Below are 6890 nucleotides of genomic sequence, written 5' to 3'. Positions count from 1 at the left end.
AGGATGTGATCAGGGTAAGATCAGGATGGAATCAAGATGTGATCAGGGTGGAATCAGGGTGGGATCGGGATGTGATCAGGGTGGGATCAGGATGGGATCAAGATGTGATCAGGATGTGATCAAGATGAGATCAGGATGTGATCATTGTGGGATAAGGATGTGATCAGGGTGGGATCAGGATGTGATCAGGGTGGGATAAGGATGTGATCAGGGTGGGATCAGGATGTGATCAGAATGTGATCAGGGTGGGATCAGGATGTGATCAGACTCACCTCATACGCCATGGAGGATGCAAAAGGATCGTGGCGTGGTAAAGGTCTGATCATATGAACAGTCACTGCCGCTTGTCTTGTTTCTGTCAGAAATAACAATGTATGCTGCCACTGGTGTACACTTTCTATGCTGATGATGTGTTAATGAAAACTTAAAAAAGCAGCTCCTACTCACCTCTGGGGTCTGAGTTTGTTCTAGCAAGCATAAGATTAACACTCTTGAACCTAAAGGAAAAATCAAAGTGTAAAACTACAGAAACTTTCTCCTGTTGTTGTTCATCACACTTGAACAGATTCTGGAAAACAGAGTTCTCTTGTTTGGTCCAAACCAGAGTTCAGCTGATCTTTTACATCTGACCAAACAAGAGGATCATCAGAGGAAACCAGCTGGAATGTGGACCAAACTATCTGATGGAAAAGTGACTTGAAACCTCAACAGGTCTGCTTTTTAAAGGGTAACCAAACCAGGAAGTTGGAGGCTGACTCCACCCACAACTACAATAATAATAATGGATTAGATTTATCTGCGCTCAAAGCGCTTACATTGTGTATCCATTATTCATTCACACCTCATTCATACTTGGTGACGGTAAGCTACTGCTGTAGCCACAGCTGCCCTGGGGCAGGCTGACAGAGGCGTGGCTGCCAGTACGCGCCTACGGCCCCTCTGACCATCACCGGAACATTCATACGCATTCACACACCAGTGGAGCCACACTGGAGGCAAGCAAGGTTAAGTGCCTTGCCCAAGGACACAACGACACTTGGCTGGCGGGAGCCGGAATCGAACCGCCTATCCTTCGATTGTTGGCCGACCCGCTCTACCGCCTGAGCCACTGTCGCCCTAAATGTGAATATCCAGTCAGAGAGGTGAGTTACTGGAGCTGCAGATCATGACGTTGTCAGCAGCCCTCCTCCGGGGTGGGAAGATTTCTGATTTATAGACGGAGAGAGGCGATCTGTCGGAGCGCTGTGGAAAGATCGACTCGAGGCGTGAAGCTTTCCCAAACAGATCTAAAATACTCAGCCAGTCTTGCCCACTGTTGCAACCCTCGATCTGGTGAGGAAGACGGATGTCATATTGGAGCCACTTTCTGACCGAGCTGAGGGAAGACTGGTCTAAATTCTCCACATTTTGGATCAAAATCTGCCTCAAAAATCTGCATGACCAGACAAGGAAACAGCAGATCTGAACGGCAGCCGACCCAGAGAGAGAGAGGACCCAAAAGAGGTAGCAGCGGATATAACGCTTAAAAATGAGAATAAAAAGTAAAAGCAATAAACAAATAAAACAACAAATACAGATCAAAGCAAAGTTTTTACAATAAAACATTGAAATAGGGAATATTAAAATCAATTATGAATAAATTAGTGTAAACTCATAAAACATGATCAATTAGATAAACAAATAGAATAAATACAAAATAAATCAAAGCAGCAAAATGAGTTTAAAGCCAGGTTAAAAAGATAGGGTCTTGGGCCTTTTCTTAAAAGCATCTCTGCGACTCGCAGGTCCTCTGGCCAGTTTTGGTTTTCACTGTAGGAATGACGAGTAGACCAGTGCCAGAGGATCTCAGGGTTCATATCTGACCAATAAGGGAAGATAAAAGGGTCTCAGCTGGGATTCTAACCAGCGTCTTCTCACTGCGAGGCGACCACTGCACCACCGTGCAGCTCCTTACTGCAGGTCATCCCATACAATCATCAGGGTGTTTTTTCTACAATATATGATCTTTTTAATCTGTTAAAGGTAGAAATGGTTCCATGGCTGTGTGCATGTTGACATCCATGTTTGTCCACCTGTGTGAGTGTAGTACCTTAAGTCAGTCGGCATCCTCGGCACATGTTCATTGTCGTCCTTTACATCCTGGTCATTCCCAAAACCCTGCAAAACCAGGCGGTTCAAATTTTGCTCATAGTTTTCTTTTTCTGTACAAAAATGTGCACACGCATGCGTGTATGAGTTGTTTTTGTCTTATCGTTTCACCAGGGATGTCACCTGATAGTCTTCTGAATACGTCACCGAGATGTTGTCCTGTTGATCCTCTGTGTCGGCTTTAGGCCAGGGGTCGGCAACCTTTAACAATAAAAGAGCCATTTGGGCTCGTTTTCTACTGGTCAAAACCTAGAAGGAGTCGCATAGTTTTACTTTAGCCTTTAAGAAATTTGGATTTGCATTCATGACCGTATTTATGTATTATTTATAAATATGAACTATGTCTTACTTTTTGGAATGAGCAAAAGCAAAAATCTAAAAAGAAACAAGCATTTCTCAAAATGGGATTTTAAAAACATGTTTTTACCTTTAGTTGAGGCCAAACGCTAGCTTGTTGCTTAATTACTAGCTAAATTCTAAATTAGCCTAAAAACACCGTAAATAACAAATTAGCCAAAAATGTTAGCATGTTGCTAAACTAATAGCTCATCTCCAAATTTTTGAAAATTACCATTTTATTTTTCTTCAGCCAGAGAGCCACAATGGAGAGATAAAAGAGCCACATGTGGCTCTGGAGCTGCAGGTTGCAGACCCCTGTTTTAGCCTGTTGGAGCCCCGCCCCCCCACAACAGTAAATAAATGTATGAAGGACAAACTGCAGCTCGTTATGCATCTTTCAGGTCAGTGATGAGAAAAGGTTCAGTCTGACATCACCACACAAAAACAGCAAAGATGACGATCCGATTCCATTCACAAATCAAGCTCAACGATTCACGAATCCAACCAGGATTCTTACCTATGTGGACGAGTCGAGTGTGGGGGTTCAGCGACATAGTTTCAGTCTTGTTTCATTTTACCACTAAATCAGCCAAAATGAACATTAGCTTAAGTACAGAAACCCTCCTGGGTCGTGTTTGGGCGACACAGATGTTTGAGGATGGGGGTGTCAGTTTTAATTGTACCCTCATAGCATATCAACATGCATGCACCAAGAGGATGATGGTCCTGTCGGATCCGGTCTCCTGCCGTGACTTATGCTGGACGGGCTGGTAGCCAGTGAAGAGGCAGCGGGGGTGTTCCTGGTCTGGCGGCTCATTGTTTGCACAGTGGAGGAGTTCATAACATCTGAGTTGGGGGGACCGTGTCCTCGGGGGGGGGTTCCCTACATTGGGGAACCTGGCTGCCTCGTGTAACCTCCAGCTCCACTCCCATGGTGGGGGTCTTAAGTCTTGTGAACAGTTGTGTGAACGTTGTGTGTGTGTGCACACAGGAGTTTGACCATTAATGCATCAGAGTGGGATCAGGGTGAGATCAGGGTAGGATAAGGATGGAATCAGGGTCGAATCAGGATAGGATCAGAATGGGATCAAGATGGATCAGACTCACCCCATATAAGCCGAACTTGATTTCAAACACGCCTCTTGTCATCAGATCCTCCAGACCTTCTAGTGTTTCTGCCAGAAATCCCAACACATCACAGTGAGAAGATGCTGCACATTTTCTCATGGTGATGAGTTTTATTCTGACTTTAGAAATAAACTCACCTTCTGCGCTTCCTTCTTCATTCTTTGTGTTTACCGTTGTTTCAAGAAGCATAGATTTAAATGTTTCCCTGAGGGAAAAAGGGAAGTTTAAAATAGTTCAGACATTAAAACATTGAGAGACTTTCTCCTGTTGTTGTTCATCACAGCTTAACAGGTTCTGGAAAACAACCAGAGTTCTCTTGTTTGGTCCAAACCAGAGTTCAGCTGAACTTTTACATCTGACCAAACAAGAGGATCATCAGAGGAAACCAGCTGGAATGTGGAGCAAACTATCTGATGGAAAAGTGACTTGAAACCTGTTAATACCTCAACAGGTCTGCTTTATAAAAACACCTCGTGGTCTATTCTGAAAAAAATGAAAAATCTAATAGATAAAACTTTTGTTGAACAGGAAAAGGAGGACAGTAAACATAAAACATGTCAATTCAAGATTACAGATTTCAAACTCATCACTATCCATCATGTTTTTCAATCCACAGAACCCCCTTCAGAGTCACAGGGCTGTCGGAGTTGTTACTGTTCATCCAGATCAGGTTTCCAGACCACCAGAGGGCAACATCCTCACATTCAAACCCAAGGATCATTTACATTCACCAATTCACCTACAGTGTACGAAACATGTTCTCGGACCATGTGGGAAACTCCACAAAGAAAGGTCCCAGCTGGGATTTGAACTTCTCACTGTGAAACTCCACCCACAGACTGAAACTCCACCCACAGACTGAAACCCCACCCCCAGACTGAAACCCCACCCACAGACTGAAACCACACCCATCGACTGAAACCCCACCCACAGACTGAAACCCCACCCACAGACTGAAACCCCACCCACAGACTGAGACTGAAACCCCACCCACAGACGGAAACCCCACCCACAGACGGAAACCCCACCCACAGCATGACCTGCTCTATTGAAAGCAGGAATACTGGAAGCTGAATGTGGCCACTGAAGACGCCAGAGCTGAAAATACTGAAGCTGAAAGATAGCTAAAATATAGCTACATTCCAAATTTACAAAACAATGGAAACATGTCTAAATCAGCAACAGCTTACTAAACTAAAAGGTGAATGCCAATTCCCCTAAAAACCTACTGGTTGACAGCTTCTCGTTAAAATGCAGAAGTTTCAACTGCACAAAGTTGTTGAAAGATTTGAGCAATTTCTCATTATTTTTTATAGAGCACATTTCTCATTTCATTTCAGTTCATTTACTGATTTATAAAGCACCTTCCAGCACCAGTCGAGGAGACCCAAGATGCTGAACACAAGGAGAACAAAAACAGAGCACTGTACAATAGTAAAACAGATTAGAAGACATAAAACCAAGTAAAACAATTTTAAAACAGAGATAAAACCAACATAAAATAGAATAAAAAAGCTAGGCTGATGCTAGAAGGCTGTAATGGAGGAACAATTCTTTTTAAAAACACTCCAAAAGCGTGATCTCTGTTATAGCTGGTGGCAAATGATTCCATATTTCTCTCAATGTTTCTAAAGCTAAAAGTTTATGAATTCCAAAAGCACAAGCAGTAATGAGCGAGCTGAATGTTTTGATACCTAGATTCCTGAAGTCACTGAAAGTCTGAGTTTTTACTCAAAATGAACTGAACGGTGCAGGAGAATCACTATAGTGTGAATGCTGTAAAGCAGAGGAAAGTCACACACAATCACATTTGAACAATCTTTCTGTATTCTTCTCAGAGAAAATAACAATAAAACTTTCTAAAAATAAAACCTATAATCAGAGAATCCTCTGCTGTGAGGAGATCTGCAAGAGATCCTCTCAGAGATCTTACAGATCTTTTGGCTCTTTAGGTCGTTCTGTTGTTTTATTTTTATCTCATCAATAACTATATAAACTTATGCACAAAATGAATAAGAAATGTAAAAACATGTTTTTATAGGTGTAAAATGTGTCAAAGATTTTATTTTCCTGCCAGATAAAATGGACAAAATAATAAATTAAAAAACAAAAAAACATGTATTTACTATCCGACTTTGAATGTGAAACAACACAAAACACTGCAACCACAACCCAAAATGTTGATTAAAATGTGCAAAATGATCAAAATGTTTAGATAGAGGCACAGACTGTAGAAGGGGGAATAAAAAGTCACATTTTAGGAGGGTCTCCGTCGCGTGGCCAGATTAAAAAATAATGATAATAGTAATAAGTCTGTGTATTCATGTGTGTGCGTGTGTCTGCGCATGTGTGCATGTGTCTGCACACATGCGCATGTGTGCGCGCGTGTGTGCATGTGTATGCTGTACCTGGTTCGGTACTCGTCTGGAGCTTGCAGACCATAAAGCATGTGGTCCTTAAGATGGACTCTCTGCACATACACGTACACCAACACACACACGTGCACGCTTGAGTTCTCTTTGATTCAACATCATCATCTCAGTATTTCAGAGAAACTCACCTCGACTTTAGTCTCTTTTTCTTCCAGTTTCTTGATGAAAGTTTCCTGTTGATCCTTTTTGTCCTTTTCACCCACGAGAACAAAGTCGTTCCTCCCAGCCTGTTGGAGCCCCGCCCCCCACATCAGTAAGTACACGTATGACGGACAAACTGCAGGTGGACAAAGGTTTGTTTGATATGCATCTTTTGTGTTAGTGACCAGATAAGGTTCAGTCTGATGTTGCAGCTAATAACTTCTAACCTGTTATGTGTCTTCTGACAGATGTTAGACTTTGAGCTCGTGACTTTCCCACATGAGAACGGACACTTCACCACCCAACCACAGAGTTGGTTTTCTGTTGCAAACTGCAGCTTCAGAAATAAACTGAACAGTCTAGAACTCACGGTGGAACTCAGGGCTCACAGGTCGTTTCTAAACCAGGGTTCCCTCCTTCCAATCCTCACTCGGTTACTTTTCCTTTTCTTACGAGCGTTCTTCATGCTTCAGGTCTAATTACTGGGGTCTATGGTGATTTGATAAAATATTAGAAATTTCCTTTTTGAAGTTTAACATTTTTTTTTCACCAAAAACAGAATATGACTACCTATATGATCCATAGCGCATGCGTTGTCATGGTAACAAAGGATGCCCTGACAGCACTGCTGGAGCCAAGGAGGATTGTTTTGGTTTTTAACATATATTTTAAAACATATTTGTTTTCTTGTTGAGAGTAAAA

The sequence above is a fragment of the Oryzias melastigma genome, linkage group LG6 (genome assembly GCF_002922805.2).
Source record: "Oryzias melastigma strain HK-1 linkage group LG6, ASM292280v2, whole genome shotgun sequence".
Classification (NCBI taxonomy): domain Eukaryota; kingdom Metazoa; phylum Chordata; class Actinopteri; order Beloniformes; family Adrianichthyidae; genus Oryzias; species Oryzias melastigma.
Note: the sequence above shows the minus strand (reverse complement) of the source record.